The sequence below is a fragment of the Pelodiscus sinensis genome, chromosome 19, assembly GCF_052426305.1.
Source record: "Pelodiscus sinensis isolate ZL-2025 chromosome 19, ASM5242630v1, whole genome shotgun sequence".
Classification (NCBI taxonomy): Eukaryota; Metazoa; Chordata; order Testudines; family Trionychidae; genus Pelodiscus; species Pelodiscus sinensis.
In genome coordinates this window covers 28,149,807-28,170,814 of record NC_143070.1, presented here as the reverse complement: position 1 = coordinate 28,170,814, position 21,008 = coordinate 28,149,807, and the positions used below count along the sequence as shown (strand labels likewise).

At 53.8% G+C, this 21,008-nt stretch overlaps 1 long non-coding RNA gene and 2 other non-coding genes across 3 annotated transcripts; 2 read left to right on the top strand and 1 right to left on the bottom strand.

Annotated features, from left to right (window-relative positions):
- The first annotated feature begins 350 nt into the window (after positions 1-350).
- Positions 351-6,586, top strand: LOC149522674 (uncharacterized). The gene is made up of 4 exons (XR_016347384.1): positions 351-767; positions 1,741-1,853; positions 3,424-3,483; positions 5,378-6,586. It is a non-coding gene; the product is annotated as an uncharacterized LOC149522674 (long non-coding RNA).
- Positions 6,587-10,108: 3,522 nt separating this feature from the next.
- TRNAI-AAU (transfer RNA isoleucine (anticodon AAU)) lies at positions 10,109-10,182 on the top strand. Its single transcript has one exon. It is a non-coding gene; the product is annotated as a tRNA-Ile (tRNA).
- Positions 10,183-11,759: 1,577 nt separating this feature from the next.
- Positions 11,760-11,831, bottom strand: TRNAC-GCA (transfer RNA cysteine (anticodon GCA)). The gene has a single exon. It is a non-coding gene; the product is annotated as a tRNA-Cys (tRNA).
- Positions 11,832-21,008: the final 9,177 nt, after the last annotated feature.

Below are 21,008 nucleotides of genomic sequence, written 5' to 3'. Positions count from 1 at the left end.
ACTTAATAAAATCACTTCTACTTACTATGAGGCCCAGTGTCAATAATTGTTACCTGGGGAGTAATCAGTGTGCACATCCTTCTTTCACTTGCCTGAATGGTGTATTTGGGGTTGTGATCCTAGTTAGGGTTGGGTTTACCAGGTGCTCGGCCTGAAACTGTCTTCTCCTCAGATCTGAATGGATTCAGTGCCTATATTGCCCTTGGTGGGGCAGGCAGTGATCTCAACTCAGTGCCTTGCTGGGGGACACCAGGGAGCTGGCTCTGCTGGACAGGGTGGGGAGGAGTCCCAGAGAGCAAAGAGGCGAGTGTCCATGGCTTTGTCAGCACCCCAGGAATCACCCCAAAGGGTCTTCTGTGACTGCGCCCCGTCACATAGCGTATGGGGGATGGGTAGGATTGTTACTTTCACTTCTGTCTATGGAGATTTACGATGGTTAAAAGAACAATCTTCTCTCCAGCTCTTATCTGCTGTGTGAAGGGGCTGGGCTGTGACCTTTAAACTGCAAAGTTGTACAACTGAGAATAGTGGCTATAAAATCTTCCTTCAGCTTGAAGTAGCAGACAGAACCTGCTGAAACACTTCTCCTGCTCCTTCTGCTGAAATGTCCGGGGAAAACTCAGACAGAAGGATCTCAAGCCAGGCACAGAGACCCTGAGTCATTTCTGCGAGGAGGAGGGGGAAGCCGTGTGTGTGGTTTGCTGGAGACCCCCGAGCACAGATCTCACCCGGTGCTGCTCCTGGACAAGGCTGCCCAGACACACAAGGTAGGACTCACTCTGGATGTGGGTTAATTCCAACTTTCCCTGTTCACACTCAGCCTCTCCATGAACCGGAATCTCCCCATTTCACAGATTCTTCCCCTGCTCCCTGGCTCCAAATACATCTCTGCCCTGCAGGCGCCTTCCTCTGGGCAGGTGCAGGGAGCCCTGGTTCTGCTGCTGCCCGGCTGGCCATCCCCACACTGCTCACTAGGCAGAGCCGGGCTCTCCAGCGCTCCAGGAGGCATGTTCTTCGCACCCGGCACTGAAGGACACCGTGTCCCTGCTGCTGCCTGGACAGGATTGGAGGGAATGAGCTGCTCCCAGCCACCCCTGGGAGGCCAGGCACTGCCAGCAGGGGGCTCCGTAATCATGAGCAAAGCAGCCCCCACTCTGTTCTGTGGGACACACAAGGGCACAGGACAAAGAGGTCCAAGGGGTCCCGGCCTCCCACGCTTCATCCCAGGCTTGGCCCCCTGACCAGGCTGGTAGCTGCAGCCCAGCAAACCCAGGGACCTGGGGCACAGGTGGGGAGCTGCAGATGCTGCACCTGCCTAGGGTGGGCCCCTGAGAGCTGCCCCCTGCCTCTGTCCCCACCCCTTGGGCTCTCTGCCTACAGCATCAGCTTCCAGCCTGGCCTGGGGGCCAAAGACCCACAGCCAGGCCATGCTCAGGGGGGAGCTGGAGTCTCGGTCTAGTCCCTAGTGGGCAGATTCCTGCAGCCCTTCCCCTGGGAACCTCCTGCCCCTCTGCGTCTGGAGGCCAAGGGGTGAGTTGGCCGTGGAGACTCAAGTCCCCTTTCATCTCTCCAGGCCAGAGCTGAAAATATGAATGGGAGTTTTGAGGGGAATGTTTCGGGGCCTTGGGAGAACTGGAGGGATTCGAACTCCAGCTCCATCAGGAGCAGCGACTCACTGGCCAGAGCCGGAGAACTGAGTCACTCGGTGCAGTGTCACCATGTGATGTTTTCTCTCTCCAGGTGTGAAAAGGGGACGTTGCAGCCGCCGGAGGAGATTTCTCCTGAACTGGGTTTGAGACGGTGACTTTGCCAGAAAACTGTTGCTCCCATGGAGACTCCGAGGGAGGGTGAAGGTACCGAGAAAGGATCTAGGAGAGGAAACTGGGAGGGGGAAAGGACAGATCGGTTGAATGCAAGATGGAAAGGGGACAAACAGAGCAGGTGTAACGAGGCACAGGTGTAAGGATGCCACGCGTTAATTCATGACTCACCCTCAGTCGCAACACTGAGTTCCAATGGCCTAATGTTTAGTCTGTCCCAACCTGGGAAATGTGTGGAGCCAGAGAAACAGGGGTGCTGCTCTGGCTAAATCTCAAGACTTCCCCAACCTGGGCCAAGGTCTGCATGGGGCTCCACGGCCATGGACCAGGGGAGTCTCAAACGATCCCCTGTAGCTCTTGGCCACTTCAGGGTGAATCTGGCTCGTTGAGCCGACTGTCTCCCAGCCTTGGTCTCCACACTGTACAATGACTGTATTCCTGGGCGTGTCGGTCTGTGGAGGCCGAGGGCCCCACTGTGCCCATTGTGGAGACGCTGTGTGAATAGACCCCAAGGGGTATAGAATTATGAGACTTAACCCAACAAATCTTACCATCCTGTTAACGCCAAAGGAACCAAAGTGTGTAAAGTTACATTCACACTAAATGTGGAATTTGGATCTAGGAGGGGGCGGGTAATGATTGATCTGGGGCCACTCCAAGATTCTGATCAATGGCCAATGGCCACAGGTTTCTATGGAGTTTTCTAAGGTGTTTGGCACCTGGGAAGCCAGGTGGGTGCAGAAAGGATCTTGGGATGGAGGACTGGGTGAAGGAGGGGGCTGTGATCTGGGGCAGGAGATTGGGGTGCAAGGTCCTGGAGGGGCTATGGGTGCAGGAGAGGATTCTGGCCTGGGGGAAGAGTGCAGGCGGGGTACAGGGTATTGGAGGGAGTTGTGACCTGGGGAGGAAGAGTGCAGAGGGTTTGTGTGGTGACCTGGGGCAGGAGAGGATTGAGATCTGGGGCAGGCATTTGGAGGAGGGGATCCCAGAGGCAGGCTCTGAATGGGAGATGCTTACCTAGGCAGCACCCAGCCTGCAGACTTGCAGGACCCCAAAGCCAGCTCCCTGCCAATCACAGCCCCAGACTTCTCAGATCTGCTGTCTGCTCCCTTCAGGTGGCTCTTCTCTGAATGCCAGGGCAGGGGGAGGCTCTTTGCGCTGCCCCCATCATCAGCCCAATCCTTCAGCTCCCATTGGTCAGTTGTTTCCAGCCAAAAGGCATGGGGCTGCTCTCTGCCTGTGGGTCCCGGCAGAGCAGTCTGCAGGCCGTATCTTGCCCACCCTTGGTCTAGGGTCTGGCCAAAGGCAGTAGGTGAATGGGACAAAGCAGCTGAGGTCCAGAGGGTGGGAGGGGATAAGGAGATTTAAGTTCCCCTCATCACAGACTGCGTCTCCTCGGGTGGCTGTGGGCTCCTGTGTTGGGAGACACCGAAATGAAAGGGGCGGGAGGAAGGTTTCAAATCAGTTTCTCTCTATAGAGAAGGCAGAGTGAGTCTTTGTGCCTCTCTGCCTGATTCTTTGTCAAAACTCGAGCCAGGCTAGGTCAGATCAGAGTTATAAATCTGAAAGCAGAAAACCTCCTCTCTTCTCCTTTCCCCTCCAGACACTCTGCCCTCTGCACTGGAGACACAGAGAGGGGAATCCCCAAGCGCGTACACACCAGGTGAGTTTGCAGGTGGAGATTGTATTTGAATTATGACAGATTTCTCAGGAAACATTGTTATGAGTTTCTAGCTCAAGTGAAAATCAGTTTGACTCTGACCAGGACGCTTGACAATCTAAAAGTGAAATAATTAAATACTGAGAAGATCCCATGTGAAGTCAAACAAATGACTCTGACACCAGGCTGGGTGCTGAGTTCATGCCCACGCTGCTAAACAGAAACCTCTCCCTCAGCAGCACCCAAAGCCCCTAACTCTGACCCTGAGGTTTTGATAGACAGTCACAAGCCTTTTAAGGAAGAATGAGTCAAGAGCTCTCTGCCCTCTGGGCTGACACCCCCTCTCCTTTACCCTGACACAGGGGTCTCCCCCATCCCCGTAATCCAACATCCCGCCTTTGCTTTGGACAGGCTGGGCTCTCCCATTGGAGTGGCTCACTGCTTCTGGGATAGGGGGACACTCTCTCTCTGATGCTGCCCCCCTCTTTCTGGGCTGGGAATGGGCTGCCCCACCCAATCCTGCCCCTTCCTCTCAGCCCCTTGGCCTGGCACTGGAGGATGTTCATTGCCAGCAGCGAGATACAGCCAGGAAACTTTCAGTGAGGGGGGAGCAGAAGAGGCAGTGTAACAGGGTGGCGCTCACCACTCACGAGCGCCTCCATCTGGCCGAGTGCGTGTGCCTGCGCTGTCACTTTAAAAAGCCTTTTCTACTACTCAGCCAAAGTCACACTGTGTGAATCATACTCCTTCAGGGAAAGACGCCTAACGGGCCCATGGCAGAGATCTCTGTTACTGTCCCGCTTCTCTCAGTTTATTCACCTTCCCTCCCCAGATAGTGAGTGGGGCCTCCAGGGCTTCCCCTCCTGGGCGCAGTGTCCTCACCCTTCCCTCAGGGCTCAGTCGCAGCTCATCCTGGTCTCTAGTCAGCTCTGAGAGCTCTCCATGGTGCTGCTCCCTTAGGCAGTCACGCGGCCTTCCCAGGCTTAGGGCGCCAGAGACACTGAGCTGTTTCTGGTGCTGGAGCTTCTTCTTATAGGCCTTTCTCGCCCCTGATTGGCTGGTTTCTCTGCAGCCATGCTAGCTTTCTTGGAGGTATTCTCTATGGGTACATCTAAACTACACCGCTCTGCTGACAGAGGGATGTAGATTAGGCACATTGATATTGCAATGAAGCTGGGATTTAAATATACCACATTTCATTTGCATAACGGTGGCTGCCACTTTTTTCTGAAATTGGGCTTTTTTGGGGGAAAAAATGGCAGTCTAGATGGGGATCTTTTGAAAATAAAACCCTTTTCCAAAGATCCCTTATTCCTCATAAAATAAGATTTAAAAGATCTTTCATAAAAGGGTTTTATTTTCGAAAGATCCCCATCTAGACTGCCATTTTTTTTCTGAAAAAGCCCCATTTTGTAAAAAAAGCAGCAACTGCCATTATACAAATGAAGCTTGGGATATTTAAATCCCAGCTTCATTTTCAATATCAGTGTGCCTAATCTACATCCCTCTGTCAGCAGAGAGGTGTACTTTAGACTCACCCTATGGCCTTTGTCTAGACTCAGGGCCTGGTCCACCCTGTCTCAGGCAGGTACCAATTTAAACCCCTGAGGGAAACTCTCTCCCCACTAAAACTTTTCTGACTGTGTCTCTGCTGCTGGGATGGAGCAGCCCCAACAGGAGGAGCTGGGAGCTGAATCTCATGTAGGGAAATAAGAAACCAGTGAAGCGGGTCCCATTGCTCAGGCTGAGGCGCTGCAGTGACAGCTCGGCTCAGTCTCAGGGCCCAGGGCAGAGGCAGCTCCCTGGGGCCTAGACCTGTCTAAGGCAACAACAGGGCTGCAGGGGAGGGTGAGAAATGGCCCCAGCTGCCCCTCATGCTCTGATTCTCTCTCCCCAGCAACTGTGACTCTGGATCCAGACACGGCCCATCCCCAGCTCACCCTGTCTGAGGATGGGAAACATGTGAGACAGGCAGACACACGACAGCGACTGCCCAGCACCCCGGAGAGATTTGACTCTGTGTTCTGCGTGCTGGGTCGTGAGGGGTTCACCTCGGGGAGACATTTCTGGGAGGTGGAGGTGGGGGATGGGCCATACTGGACTGTGGGGGTTGCCAAAGAGTCTATAAATAGGGAGGACTGGAACAGCCAGAACCCCAGTGGGAGGATCTGGGCTGTGGAGCGGTGGGGGGATCAGTTCTGGGCTCTAACTCACCCTGCGACCCCTCTGCCCCTGAGCCAGGCCCCCAGCAGGATCCGGGTTTGTCTGGACTGTGACCAGAGGCAGGTGACATTTATCGATGCTGCCAACGAGGCCACGATCTTCACTTTCCTGGCAGGCTCTGTCTCTGGACAGAGCATCCAACCCTGGTTCCGGGTGGGGCTGGGATCCCAGCTCAGCCTCTGTCCCTGAGACAGGGGTGGGGGGCAGGGAATATCCCACTGTGGGCTCTGGAATCAGATTCTGTAGCCTCACACAAATAAGACTTTATGAGCTCCTCCTGTGGACTGTCTGTCACGTCATCTCTGTGATCCTGGAGGTTGCTGCAGGTCTCAGCTCTAGGCAGCTCTGGCCTGTCCAGCCCCAGAGACCACTGAGTGTATTATTCTGGAATAAGAAGCCTGTCATTTTCAAACAATTTCTAAATAATGGGCTTGCTGTGTGGACGCTCACTTCATTATTTCAAAATAACGTGAGTTGTTTCCAAATAACGATGTCGTGTAGACTTACTCACTGTGATTCTGGGCTCAGGACTGGCCCAAGGAGAAAAAATGATGGGAAGAGACTGGGGCAGCTGGAGTGGGGTGGGGAGGTAGGTTAGGGTTGTTACTTTCACTTCCCATCTGAAGAAGTGGGTTGTGCCCATGAGAGCTCATGATACTCCATCTTACATATTTGTGTTAGTGTCCAAGGTGCTGCAGGCCCACTCAATTACTTTCACTTCTGTCTATGGGGTTTTACAATGTTTGAAAGTAATAACTCTCCAGCACTTATCTGAGATTGGAAGGGGCTGGGCTGTGATCTTTAGGCTGTAAAGTCATAAAGCAGAGAATAGAGGCTATAAAATCCCCCTTCAGCTCAAGCTTAGCTGTGTGTTTCTCACGGGTTATGACTTACCGCTCGCACACATCAGCTGCTGCTGACCTTCGGCACTCTGCTGGCCCCAGGCCGGGGGCTGGATGTTCAGAAAGGCACAGCCATGGCGGCACTCCCGATATCATTGACATCGCTTGGAGGGGTGAGGGGGTTCATTACCCCAAAATGTAGTTTCATTGCAAGTCTGAGTGGCTCTGGACACTCACCTCATTGTGAGTTAAGGGCGTGCTCATTTCATGGGAAACAGCCACACAGCCTTTGGGATGGGATGTTCCAAGCTCGGTGCCTGTGCACATGGTGACCCTGCAGGAGTGAACACCTTGCCCATAGCAGTGAGGCTGCAGCAGCCCCTCACACTGCACAACACTGGGAAAGAGCCTGGAGCTGATGTTGGCACCACATCTCTCCAGGGCTCTGCAGATGTGAGGGGAAGGTCACAAGCTGGGCACAAAATTCTCCCGTAAACTTCATCCCGAGCTTCTCACTTGTTGATACAAAAAATGTGGGAATTCTCCATTCAGGGCACAGTCTGACCTCAAGTGTTTCCTGGAGCTGTCACCTCCCTGGGGACTGGCTGCCTCAGGGCTGTGGGGATGAGACACAGGCTGTCACTGCTGGGCACTGGGCACCATACATCCCAGGCAGCAAGGACCAAGAGTCTGTCCCACCTGAGGACTGTTTGGAGACCTGTGTGGAATGGGCTGGGGAAGGGGGAGTTGGAGTCTTAGGGTATGTATACCCAGCAACAGTATTCCAAAATAACTTAGTCCGTGTCAACATAGCAGGCAGTTATTTCAAAAGTGTCAAAAATACTGTCAAGCTGGAGGACTTCTTACTCCGACTTGTGTAACCCTCATTGTACAAGAAGTAAGGGAAGTTGGAGGAAGTTGCAAAAGAAGTGCTGTGGAGATGCTCCTTTTTTTTGGAATTAAGCTATTTCAAAATAAGATATGCAATTGACATAGCTCAATTTGCGCAGCTTATTTCAAGTTAAGCCCTGGGCTACGTCTACACTGGCCCCTCTTCCGGAAGGGGCATGTAAATTTCACTAGTCGTCGTAGGGAAATCCGCGGGGGATTTAAATATCCCCCGCGGCATTTAAATAAAAATGTCCGCCGCTTTTTTCTGGCTTTTAAAAAAGCCGGAAAAGAGCGTCTAGACTGGCCCCGATCCTCCGGAAAAAGTGCCCTTTTCCAGAGGGTCTTATTCCTACTTTGAAGTAGGAATAAGAGCCTCCGGAAAAGGGCACTTTTTCCGGAGGATCGGGGCCAGTCTAGACGCTCTTTTCCGGCTTTTTTAAAAGCCGGAAAAAAGCGGCGGACATTTTTATTTAAATGCCGCGGGGGATATTTAAATCCCCCGCGGATTTCCCTACGACGACTAGTGAAATTTACATGCCCCTTCCGGAAGAGGGGCCAGTGTAGACGTAGCCCTGCAGTATAGATGGAAGAAGGAAACCACAAGCCTGGAGCAGGTGCAGAGGCTGCTGTGACTGGCACTGGCAAGGCAGGGCTCTGACTGCAATTGCTGGGACAGGAGAGCCAGCACCACACACCCTTGTGATTCCCTGGGGGTGTCCATGCTTAGAAAGCCTGAGGGTGCAACCTCTACAGCTCCTGCAGCCATGGAGAGTGAGGGTCTGTGGGCATCAGGTGCTTCTCACTTGTGGTTTCCTTTTTCCCAACACTCCTCCCCAATCAGCCTTTTCCTGAACCAGCAGTTCCATGGGTGGCCAGGGAGAGGCCTCTTCTGTGTCCCAGAAGGACCTGGGAAAATGTGAGCAAAGGCTGCAACAAGGCACCACTGGGAGTTGAACCCAGGACCTTCTGTTTACAACGCAGGTACTTTAACCAGCTGAGCGATGGTGCCCTCCTCAGGCTGTTTGGTGAAACTGCCCTATGGTGCCAAACAACACCTTTGACTCCCAAAGTGCAGCAATTTCCTACCAGCCCTGGCTGTGTCTGCGGCCGAGCAGCACAAAGGAAGATACAAGATCCCTGATGGGGTCTTTGCCGGATGAACGTGCCTGAGGAAAGAAGCTGGAATTGCAACAGACACACAAAAGGGGACGTGGGACAGTTTGAGTCACACACATGGCAGGGGGCACAGCTCAGCCAGAGACCTTATCCACTCACAGAGCTTCACAGCTTCTCCACGCCCCGAACTTCGCCAGGCAAACTGCCCCATGGGCCTCGCCCGCACCATGCTCAGGGCCTGGGGGTTTTCTGTCAGTTTGCCAGACCAAATAACTAGCCCCCGCTTGCTCTGGAGTCTCATAAGAACATAAGAACGACTGTACTGGGTCAGACCAAGGGTCCTTCTAGCCCAGTATCCTGTCTACTGACAGTGGCCAGCACCAGGTGCCCCAGAGAGGGTGGACCGAAGACAACAATCAAGCCATTTGTCTCCTGCCTCTGACAAACAGAGGCCAGGGACACCATTTTATCCCTTGGCTAATAGCCTTTTATGGACCTAACCCTCCATGAAATTATCTAGCTTCTCTTTAAACTCTATTATAATCCTAGGGTACGTCTAGACTACCGCGTTTTGTCAACAGAAGTTTTGTCAACAGTATCTGTCGACAAAACTTCTGTTGACAAAGAGCGTCCAGACACATTGAGTTCTGTCGACAAAGCAAGCTGCTTTGTCGACAGAACTCCGTAGTCTGGACGCAGTGTTACAGGCAATAACACCTTCTGTCGACAGAGTTCTGTCGACAGAAAGTGTTATGCCTCGTAAAATGAGGTTTACCAGTGTCGACAAAACTGCTGAGTTCTGTTGACGTTATGTCGACAGAACTCAGCGGTAGTGTAGACGCAGGTATAGTTTTGTCGACAAAACTAGGTAGTCTAGACACACCCCTAGTCTTCATAGCCTCATCTGGCAAGGAGTTCCACAGGTTGACTACACGCTGTCTCTGCCCTCTCATCCTCCAGCTTGGCTTTGTCTCCAGGCAGAGCCTGCTCTGCCACAGCCACTTCCCTCTGCCTGTTACTCCTGGGTCTCCTAGGGCAAAACATGCCAGTTCACTCTGACTACCAGGGCTTTTAGCCCTCAGATCTGCACCCAACACCAGCATTGGCTAGTGAGGGGGTCTGAACAGCTTCTGTAGAGAGGGAGACAGCAAGAGTTGAGCATCCTTGCCAGCTACTTCAGAAAGCAGAGGAAGGTAAACTCTTTATCATCCCAGGTGGGACTTGAACCCACAATCCCTGGCTTAGGAGACCAGTGCCTTGTACATTAGGCCACTGGGGCACACAGAAAAGTCTGCCAGGGAAAGGAATTCACCCTTCTAAATGGCCCTTCTTCAACTTTTAGCTCCTGATTAAGCCCCTTTGAAGAAGCCAGATACAAGGAAGGGCTGATCACACCCCTCTGAAAATCAGCTTTCCATGGGTATCTGTAGCTGGCTCCGAGTCATGGGACTTGGTGTCTCGTCTCCCTCCCAAAATCGGAGAAGTGTCTCCCACCGCTGCAGCCTCCTGAGGCTCTATGGCCGTGTCTGTACAGCAGGGGCAGCTTAGTCTTGGCAGGCCGGCTAGCTCAGTTGGTTAGAGCGTGGTGCTAATAACGCCAAGGTCATGGGTTCAAGCCCCATGCTCGCCACTGAGATGTTTGCTGTGGTGATTGTCCTCACCCAGCCTTTAGCTGCCTGCTATGGACAGGGAAGCAGAGACACACAAGAGGCTGAGACCTTTGCAGGAAGCAGAGTAGAGAGCTCATAGGAGGAGGCTCCAGCCTGCACAGCCCCAGTGGCTAAAAGGGCCTTGGCCTGGCCTGCTTTCCCTAATGGCAGGGAAAACCCTTCTCTTCCCTCCATTGCCCCAATGGGGTGACGTGATTCCCAAATTCCTGCTGCTGCAGTGGCTGGCCCAAGGCTCCCTGCAGGGGGCAGGTTCCTCCAGCCCAAGCCACAGAGGGAGGCTCCATATGTCCAGGAGGCCTGGGGCATGTGCCTGGCCCACAACACTGCTGCCAACCACCTGGTCACCTGCGTCAGCAGCCCTGTGTGGCCGTGTTCTTGTGCAAGAAGCCACCAGTGCAGACAGAGCCTTTGTGTGCAGAGCCGTTCCGCTGCTTATTGTCACGGGGGTTTCTTGTGCATGAAGGAGCAGTGTGATAGTCCACGCTTAGCCTCATTGGCATATTGCTTGCTCAAGAACCCGTCAGTGTAAACATGGCCCCTCTGCTTTCTAAGCTTAAAAAATTTTGTGCAAAACAGGAAGATTCTGGAGCCTTCCTCGGCAAGTGAGTCTGAATCCTGCACCACAACCTCAGTGGGACCCGCTGGCGAAATACTGGTTTGCTGCAAATCCTTGGTAATGCCAGGGTTTGGCTTCCTTGGCTGTGTCTGCACCGCACATTGCTGTGCAATAAGATACGCAAATGAGGTGTGGGGATGAATATTGCCACACCTCATTTGCATACCTAATGAGCCATCATTTTTGCAGCAGAGACTTTTGTGCAAGAAGAAGCTGTCTACACTGCTCCTTCTTGCACAAAAAAACCCTCTTGTGCAGAGCTGTTCCGCCGCTTATTGTCAGGAACCCTCGTGCCAGTTGGCAGAAAAGTCCAGTTCTGACCAATCTCTGAGTGGCCGGTGCCTGAGGGGATCCAACATGGATCCCTAGGTCACAGGTCACAAGCACCATTTAGTGGCCCCAGTTACTGACCTAAACACCATCATAACATGATGGCTACGTCTACACTGCAGCCTTCTTGTGCAAGAACTGTTTTGTGCAAGCGTTCTTGTGCAAAAGGTCTTCCACAAGAACACGTCCACACTGCCAAGTGCTTTGCACAAGAGATGTGCTTTTGTGCAAGAGCGTCCATGGCAGTGTGATTGCTCTCTTGTGCAAGAAAACTCTGATGGGCATTTTAGCCATACAGGTTTGTTGCACAAGAAATTCATGTTGCCTGTCTACACTGCCCTCTTTTGGAAGAGCTCTTGTGCAAGAGGGCTTATTCCTCGTGGGGAGAGGAATAACTCTTCTGGAAGAAGCCCTGTTTTCCAACGCTGTAGTGCAAATTTACTTGTGCAAGAACATTTGTGCTGTGCTCTGCATGTTTTTGTGCAAGAACATTGAGCAAAAACCCTGCCATGTAGATGTAGCCTACAGGTTTGTATTCATTCAGAGAGCTCACATACAGAAGAAATGTCTCTATTAAATAGACACTCTTGCAGGGGGCACTTGGATTTGAACCAAGGACCATGTGATCTGCAGTCAAACACTCTGCCACTGAGCTACACCCCCATATGAGAAAAAATGTCTGCAGCCAGTATTGAGAAGTGGGTGGGGAACAGGAGGCTTTTGTAGAACACACATCTCAGGTGGGACGGACCCTCACTGACCCCAGATTGTGACTGGTCCTAACATGGAGTTTGTCCAGAAAGCATCAGAACTGGGGCAGGGCAGAGGTTCTGTCCACACAGAACAGTTATTTCGAAACAATGGCCGTTATTCCAAAATAACAAGGCAAGAGTCTAGACAGCAATTCCGTTATTTTGAAGTAACTCTGAAATAACAGACAGCTAATTCCAACTTCTGTAGACCTCACTGTATGCAGAAAAATGCCTATTCTGAAATAGCTATTTCAAAATGAGGTGCATGTACATGCTCCACTTCTGCTATTTCAAAATATCCCCTCCCCAGGGCCATTCTAAGTTATTCCCCCTGGGGCTCTAAATCAAGGTAGCACCTCTACATTAGGGAAGCCTCCTCAGACTCATTTTGAGGTTTCCCTGCAGTGTAGACGTGCTATTTTGAAATAACTGTTCCAGAAGAGCTTATTCCAAAATCAACGTGCCGTGTAGATGTAGCCAGAGAGTCCTGAGAGATGAAGCAGCCGGAGGGAAGCCAGGAGAGCAGAGGCCAGTCTGAGACCTGAGTGCCCCAGGTGTCTACCCCAGGCCTTCTGTCTAGGTCCCAGGTGTAAGGGGCAGCACTAATGACTCTGAATCCTCCAATCTGAGTTTAAATCTCAGTGGGACGGGCTGGGGTGGTTGCTGGGAGGTCCTTGTGCTCCAGGCTTTTTGGCTTCCTTGTCCTGAGGTTCACTAAGGTGGTTTTGCTTGTCTGAGGCCCATTAGAGCTTTGTGAGCAGACTTGTGCTCAGGTGCCTGATGCCATCACAGTGTCAGGGCAGGTCGCCCATCTGACCCCTGAGCTCAGCCCATGCTGGAGGCAGCCAGAGAGCGTGAGCAGAACGGGGGGCAGGGGAGTTGTATATTTTGGGAAGGGTCCTGGTTCCCAGCCACATGCCTTGCAATAAAGACCAATGGTCTCTGCACAAAGTGCATTGTGGGAATAAGAGTTGGGGCAGCAGGAAAGGGGCCGGCGCCTCAGCACCAGCGAGCAGGTGGGAGAAGATGGGAGTGAATCCTGCTACCTCTCATGTGCAAAGGGAGCACTGACCCACTTACAACTGATCTCTCGTGCTCTGGCCTCCAGCAGGTTTGTGCCCCACTAGGGTGGGTTATTTCAGAGAGGAAGAGGGAGGGGTCTCTGGATGTGCGGAGTCCCCCGGCTCTGCCTGTGAAAAGAAAGAACAAGGGCTCAGCAGAAACTTCAATTCCACTTTGTGCGTCTTGACTTTTTCAATCTAAGGACTTTGAAGAAGCACTGCCAATATCTGCTCCAGTGGTGCAATGGGTCAGCGCACAGTACTTATAAGGCAGTACTTGTAGGAGACATGCTGAGGTTGTGAGTTCAAACTTCACCTGGAGTACTCACTTTTAGTCCCTACTGGGTTGTCCCCTTGCAGTGGTTCCCAAACTTTTCAGCATCACGCCCCCCCCTTTTTGATTTGTGAAAACCCTCCTGCCCCCCCCCTGGAATTTCTTCACACCCTCTCTCCTCCCCACCCACCCCCCCAGGCTGGCCCCAGAGCCCAGGGCCCAGGAGACTGGTCAGCAAGTGAGACTCGCCCGTCAGTCCAAGCTGCTCTGTCCCAGCTGCCATTCCTGCCTGTCCCGTGCCAGCGCCACACGCAGACCAGTGGGGCAGAAGGGGGGGTGTCAGTGGGGCCCTGCTCTCAGTCCGTCCCTCACAGGCCCTGTGGGCTGCTGGAGGGCTGAGCCCGTCGCCCAGGCCTGGCACAGGGATGGAACATGGGGCACGTTTCCCCCTGTGAGCGTGTGTGGGGGCAGGAGGGAGCCACACGGGCCCGGCTGAAGGTTTTGTGCTGGGGCTGGAGGCTTGAGCCCGAGCTGTCGGCCTCAGCGGGACTTGCTCCTCCCCCCTCTCCTGCCTTGCTGCCTCCTCTGGCCAGCAGCGCTCAGGGGCAGCCGGGAGAGCCGGCACCAAGGGCAGAGGAGGCCGAGGCACAAGCCCCTCAGAGGGGACAGGCCTGAGGCCTCTGGCTTGCCCAGGCTCACGCCAAGGGGATTTCTGTGGTGCCGGGCGGGGGAGGGAGGCCAGGCCCAGGCCGGTGGGAGAAGGGGCAGCGCCTGCCAGGGCAGCAAGGGGAGCTGCAGGGAGCGAGACGCAGTGTTTCTGCCTGGATCACTCAAGGGTCCTTCTGCGAGTGAAGCGCCTGTGACACCCCTGTGCTGCTGGGTTCTCCTGGCCCTCCCCTGGGAGGCCGTCCCCTTCGGGGGGCTCTTGCCCTGGCACTCGTCCAAGGGCCACCTGGGCAAAGCAGCCTGCCCCAGGCACCTTCCATAGCTCAGCTGGCAGAGCAGAGGCCTGTAGCAGGAGAGATTCTTCTCCCTCCCCCTGGCTGCAGGCCCGGCATTAGGACCAGGCGGCTGCTTTGGGTCTGTCCCTTTGGGGCCTTATTCCTCTTAAAATAAGGAATAAGGGATCTTTCAGAAAAGGTTTTATTTTCCAAAAGATCCGCCTCTAGACTGGTGCTTTTTTCCAGCAAAGCTTCAAGCCTGCCTGCCTGTTGCACAGCACTGGTAGGAGACAGGGAGGATCTATCAGCACCTGCAGCCTCTCAGAACAACCCGCGTCCAGACCCCCAAGTCCTAGCCCAGCCCTTTCCTCCACCCTTAATGGGGTCTGTTGGGGATTGCCTGCATGCCAGCCCACCCCAGTGTCAGCCTAAGGATTGACTGGTCTGTAAAAGCAGCATCCTGGAAACGAGGAAGCAGCTAAGGCATCTCTGGTGGGACTTGAACCCACAGCCTTTGACTGTCTAGATGGGTTTATATTAACCAGTGCCACTTCAAAGTCCAATGTGCTTTCCACTGCACCACACAGCCTGATGGACTGCTAGGATTGATATCTCCACTCTCTGCTTTGCAGCATGGCAATTGCTGGGGGAAAAGAAAGGGGAGCCAGGTCTGTCTCTTTTGGGAGAGCAGGTAGGAAAAGGGAGGGGCCACTGAGCCCCCAACAGTGAAAACTAGGAACCAAGACAAAGCTGCAGCTGGAGAAAAGGGGCATCAATCCCACTACTCTTTGCATATAAAGCAAGGGGTTTCCCATTTGAGCTAAATCCTCTGCATGTGAGCAGCTCCTCTACCCCACCCACCTTGTTGTAGACCCTACAAGGGCTCTGTGGCGAACTGAGGCTCCTTTCCGAAAGGGCCACTTGTGGGACTGACACCCGTGGGCCGGCTAGCTCGGAGGTTTAGGACGTGGTGCTTGTATCACACAGACGCATCTTAAGAGCAAGCCCCTTGTTTCAAACCATAACGGGCTCCCTATTCTGACGTCCCTGCAAACCTCATGGAGTGAGGAGAGTTTCAGAACAGCCATTTATTTGCAACTAAGTGCTGTGTAGCCAGCACCGAATTACAAAATAAGCTATTTCAAAATTGACTTGAAATAAGCTACCCAATTGCATCGCTTATTCTGAGCTATGGGACGCACCCTAGTGAGTTAGAGCCCAACTCTGCCCCCAGCTCCCTGCTCCACCCACACACGTACTGACTCCCTCACTGCCATGGGGCTGTTTGCATTGGCCTCTTCTCTCTGTAGCCAGGCTTCAGCCAGGACTGAGACTCAGGCAGGAGAATGTGACCCGGCTCCCTGCACCTGGGCCCTGCATTTCTCATCCCTTCAGAGACACTTGCTAGTGGAGGAATAAATCAGTCACATGAGTGTAGATTATGAAACTTTGTAGTTGTTGTTGCCTTGAAAACTCCCCACAGACCTTCCCCTGGGGGTTCTGGGCAGCCGCTCACACTGCACAGCTAACTTCGAGGTGAGGGTGCTGTGTAGACGTACCCAGCCTACTGAGGGCCAGCCTGCCGGGGGGAGGTTCTGGTCACTTCTTTTCCTTGTCTGTCTCAGACTGTGTCTACATTCCAGGGCTACATCTACACTGCAGGCTTTTTGTGCAGGAGCAGATGTTCTTGCGCAAAAACTTGCAGAGCGTCTACACTGCAGGCACGTTCTTGCACATGTAAATGTATAGTACAGCATCAGAAAACAGGGCTTCTTGCACAAGAGTTATTCCTCTCCCCACGAGAAATAAGGCCCCTTGCCCAATAACTCATCCACAAAGAGGCAGTATGGACAGGCAACAGGGGTTTCTTGCTCAAGAAAGCCCTATGGCTAAAATGCCCATCAGAGCTTTCCTGCACAGGAGAACCTCCACACTGCCATGGGCGCTCTTACAGAAAAGCACTTCTCTTGTGCAAAAGCACATGGGAGTGTGGACACACTGTTGTGCAAGACCTTTTGCACAAAACAGTTCTTATGCAAGAAGTCTGCAGGGTAGATGTAGCCAGCCCCTCTCTCCAGGGAACTGCAGCCCCTCGACCCAGGCAGCTGCTCCCAGCATTCAGGAGGTACCAGGCCGAGAAGAAACCGTCTGACATGGTGCTGCCAGGGAGGGGCCTCACTGCTAGTCACTGTTCCTGTTCCAGGAGCAGAGCGAGTTTTGCCCTGGGCACCGATATTGAGGGCGTGTGCCCCTGTTTGTGTGTGAGCCCCCATTGGCTCCTGCTGGGGGGTGGAGGGTCCCCTGGTGCCATAGCTCCTCCTGGGGAGAGGTGGAGGGACCCGGGTCCAGTATTTCCTGCTGTGGAGAAGTAGAGGGAGCCCATTCCCTATAGCTCCTGCCAGGGGGGACCCTGACCCCTTATCTCCTGATGTGGTTTCAGTTTTTCCCTGGCGGATGCTCCAGACATGAGGGATGCCAGCGCACTGGCCCAGGCCGGGCCGGCAGTGATGGTTTTATACACAGCAGGGAAATGCCCCGGCTTCTCCCCCTCACAGAGCTGCTGCCTCTCCGGGAGGCGGATGAACTGCAGGTGCGGGACAGCTCCCTGCCAGCAGGGACAGCAGCCAAGGCACCAAATATCGCTGGGTCTGCAGCCAGCGTTGGGAACTGGGCAGGGAACAGGAGGCTTTTGTGTCACACGTCTCAGGCAGGACGGACCCTCACTGAGCCCAGACTGTGACTGGTCCTAGCCAGGAATGTGCCCGGGGCTGGTTTGTGACACTCTCAGGCCGTGTCTACACTGGGCGTAAGAGCGACGCTGCCGCGGTCGATGTTCCGGGCTCTAGGGAAGACCGGCTGATTGGAACTGAGCTGTGCAGAGTCTTGTAAAGGGAACCACAACTTCTCTGGATATTTGCAGAGTTTTATATGAGGGTTTATCAGAAGGGACGTTGTGGGCTCTGGAACAAGGTGGGTGGGGCAGGAAAAGTGCCTCACAGGCAGGGGAATTAGCTCAAGTGGTAGAGCGCTCGCTTCACATGCGAGAGGCAGTGGGATTGATACCCACGTTCTCCAGTAATAGATGTTTGCTGCTTCCTCTTTTCCACAGGCAGAGCCAGCCAGGGGCTAAGGGCTTCCAGGGGCTCCTTCCCTCTTCCATAAGGCAAGGGGCTGGTTTCCGCAGGGCAGGAGGTGTCAGGTTTGCCTCACAGGGAGCAGGTCCCTGGCTAAAATCAGGCAGGCAAAGTCCAGCCTGTAACACCCATTGGAGGGGATTCACCTGCCTGTGGAGGGCAGGAACAGACCAGCACTTGGGAGCTTGGCTGCCAGCTGCTTAGCACATCTGGACACAGAAGAATCCCAAGACTTGGTTCTGCCAGGCTCCAGTTTCCCCTCTTCTGTTTCTTTTCAGCTCCCTGCAAACTGCCTCCCAGCTGTGGGTGAGGCTGAGTGTGTGTGAAACCAGCTGCACTTTGGATGATTTTGTTAATTGTTTAAAAAGCCTCAGGCACCTCTTCTGTCTGGAGAGGTGTCTGGAATAGATGCCTAGTGTGACATCACCCTGGGGTTTTACCCCTTTAACCTCACCCAGAGACTCCCGACAAGTCCACTCCTGTGTCAAGTGTTCACATGTTTCATATCTAAGGAAACTCCTCCTCCCTTTTTCCTGCCAGTCCTTCCTGAGCAAGCTCTACCCTTCTGTGCCAATATACCAATAAAGTGTATTATCCCACCAAGTCCCTGTGATACCAACTTCTTCCTCCTTATTACCCATAGTCCTGTGTGTCTGTACCAGCATCTAAGACACAGATTGGATTTTGCTTCCCAGTGGTCCTGCATCCCTCCTTTATCTCTGCTGTTACAGCCCCTGCTCTCTCCCATTTCTGGCCCATCTCCCAGGTGTCCATGTTGTTCACTTACCTGTGGGCTTTGGGCACCTGCCCCCATCAAACCTAGTTTAAAGCCTCCTCACTAGGCTAGCCAGTCAGCACCCAAATACTCTTCCCTTCCTCCACAGGTGAACCCCGTCCCTGCTGAGCAGCCCTTCCTGCAACAGCATCCCATCCCCCTGCCCATGGAGCTGTAGCTCTCTGTGCCCGGGGGGCCAGACACCACCTGTGCTCGATGGCTGGAGGGAAATGGGGAATGGCTGCACTTTGGGAGTCAAAAGTGTTGTCTGGAAACATAAAGAGCCATTTTAAAGAAACTGTGGAAGAGGGCACCATGGCTTAGCTGGCTAAAGCACCTGCCTCATAAACAGGAGTCCCAGTGGTGCCTTATTGTAACCTTTGCTCACATTTTCCTAGGTCCTTCTGGGACACAGAAGAGGCCTCCCCTGGCCACCCATGGAACTGCTGGTTCAGGAAAAGGCTGATTAGAGAGAAACATTGGGAAGAAGGAAACTACAAGGCTGGAACTGGTGCAGAGGTTGCTGTGACTGGCACGAGCAAGGCAGGGCTCTGACTCCCACTCTGAAACACAAACTGGCCACTGAGTCCTGCTCCATGGTCATCCCAGTGCTTTGGGAGCAAGCGATATGCCTGTAACTCCCTGCTTCCCCCCGCCCAAGCGGTGGTGCCCAATAGAATAGGCCCTGTAAGAAATGTGTCACTTTCACCCCTGGGAGCAGCTCAGCCATGCAAAGGGGCTGCCTGGGGCAGGACATTAGCCCTGGAGGGCAGGGGTGGGTGTGGCAGTGACATCACAAGGGCCTTTTGCAGCCCCTCAGCTTATTGGCTAAAGGAGGCTGGGAGGTGATGACCTCACAGAGAGTCCATGACAGTGGCCAGCCTAACTGCTTGGCCGACTGCCATGTGAACCACAACTCCATCCACCGCCAGCCCCCAGTGCTTTCCCCACCCAGCCCCACTGGGCTAGTGCTGAGTGCGCTACAGAGCTTCCTGTAGTGCTGCCCATGCAGGAGAGGGGAGGGGCAGTTAGAATCACCTAGCTCTGCCCCTTCTGAAAATGGCAAGTGTTGTCTTGGGAGAGGGGGAAAAGGAGGCTGAAGTAACCTATTGGGTCACAGCTGCTGTAACATGTGGTAATGAAGTGAGAAAAGTGACTAGGAAGCAACCATGTGAAACTTCAGGCTGGTTTCCCTGACTGGGAATTGAACCCAGGTCACAGCAAAGCCATGGGGGGGGGCTCTGATCTGGCCCCTGCCCTGCAGCCTGTCCCACCTGGCCATTGTCATGGACTCTCTGTGAGGTCACCACCTCCCAACCTCCTTTAGCCAATAAGCTGAGGGGCTGCGAAAGGCCCTTGTGATGTCACTGCCACACCCACCCCTGCCCTCCAGGGCTAATGTCCTGCCCCAGGCAGCCCCTTTGCATGGCTGAGCTGCTCCCAGGGGTGAAAGTGACACATTTCTTACAGGGACTGTTCTATTGGGCACCACCCCTTGGGCTGGGCAGGAGGGAGGGGGAGGCTCAAGGCAGGAAGTTGGGGGAGGGGTTGTGATAGGACAGTACCTGTAAGAAATTAAAATGTGGAGTGTGGGAGGCTCAAGGCAGGGTTTTGGGGAGTGTGTGAGAGTGGGGGCTCAGGGCAGGGGTGAGGATGTGGGAGGATATGGGAGTCAGGGCACAGGATTAGGGATGTGGGGGTGCTTGGGGCTGGGACTGTGTGTGAGTGTTGAATGGATCAATGGGACTAGATTCCCAGCTCCCTCTGCTCCGGGCTCCCTAAGGCCCTTTAACACACAAGGGTTTTCTCTGCAGCACGCTGAAGGGAGGAACCCCTGAGCCAGTGATGCCGCTTTGCCCAGGTTGGCAGGGACAGAAAGCAGGCCAGGTGCCCAGTAACCCCAGACAGATGTGCACATCTGCATGCGAGCAGCAGCTGTTGTGGGGCTCTAGAAATCTCCCCCTAGATCTAATTCCCCACATGCCAGGCACCAGTCAAAGCCAGGGCTCCGGGGTCTCAAGCAGAGCACTGCTGGGGGCGGATACGTGTCTATTTGAGGCAGGTTCCTCACTCCCACGTCCCAGACACGTACTGTGGCACAAAGACCAATGGTCCCTGCACAAAGTGTGTCACAGGGATAAGCGTTAGCCCCGGGAACAAGCATCACCCTGCAGAAGAGACACCCTTGGTCTGGAGCCAACAAACCCAGGAGCCACACAACTCAGGATCCCCAAGGGCACTGACACAGACTCCCTGGCACAGGACAATCCCAGGCCTCCGTTCTGCCGGCCAGCGGTTTCCCCTCTTCTGTTTCTTGTCAGCTCCCTGCAAAGCATCTCGCAAAGGTAGATGAGGGTGAGTGGAGATAAACCCAGCTTTGCTGTAGAGCGGCTGTTAGATGGGGAAAGAGAAAGAGAGGGGCCCCCTTGGCCTCCCTGAGAAACTCACACATGTAAGAAAACTGCCATTGGCGGTATTTGCATGGGTGTCAGGATGGCCGAGTGGTCTAAGGTGCCAGACTCAAGGATGTGTTTTCCCTTAGTTGGGTGTTCTGGTCTCCTGACACATCACCTGTTTTATATCTAGAGAGGTGACCTCATTTCCCCATCTCCCCTGACATTGTAGGAGCCCTTGCTCAGCATTTCTCTTAGGCTGCATCTACACAGCAGTGTTATTTGGGAATAACAATGGGAGCGTCTACACAGCAATTCCATTATTCTGACTTCGGTAACGCTCCATCCAGACCAGTGGTCTGAGGAGCCAGGAGGTTTCCTGGCTGCAGAAAGCCAAGCCCACAGGCAAAGACAGAAAAGTCCCAGAGCCACTTCCTACTCAGTGTCTCTGTGTCGCCCCCACACCTTATGTTTGCCATTGTCCAGACACAGGGGCCCAGATTCATCAAT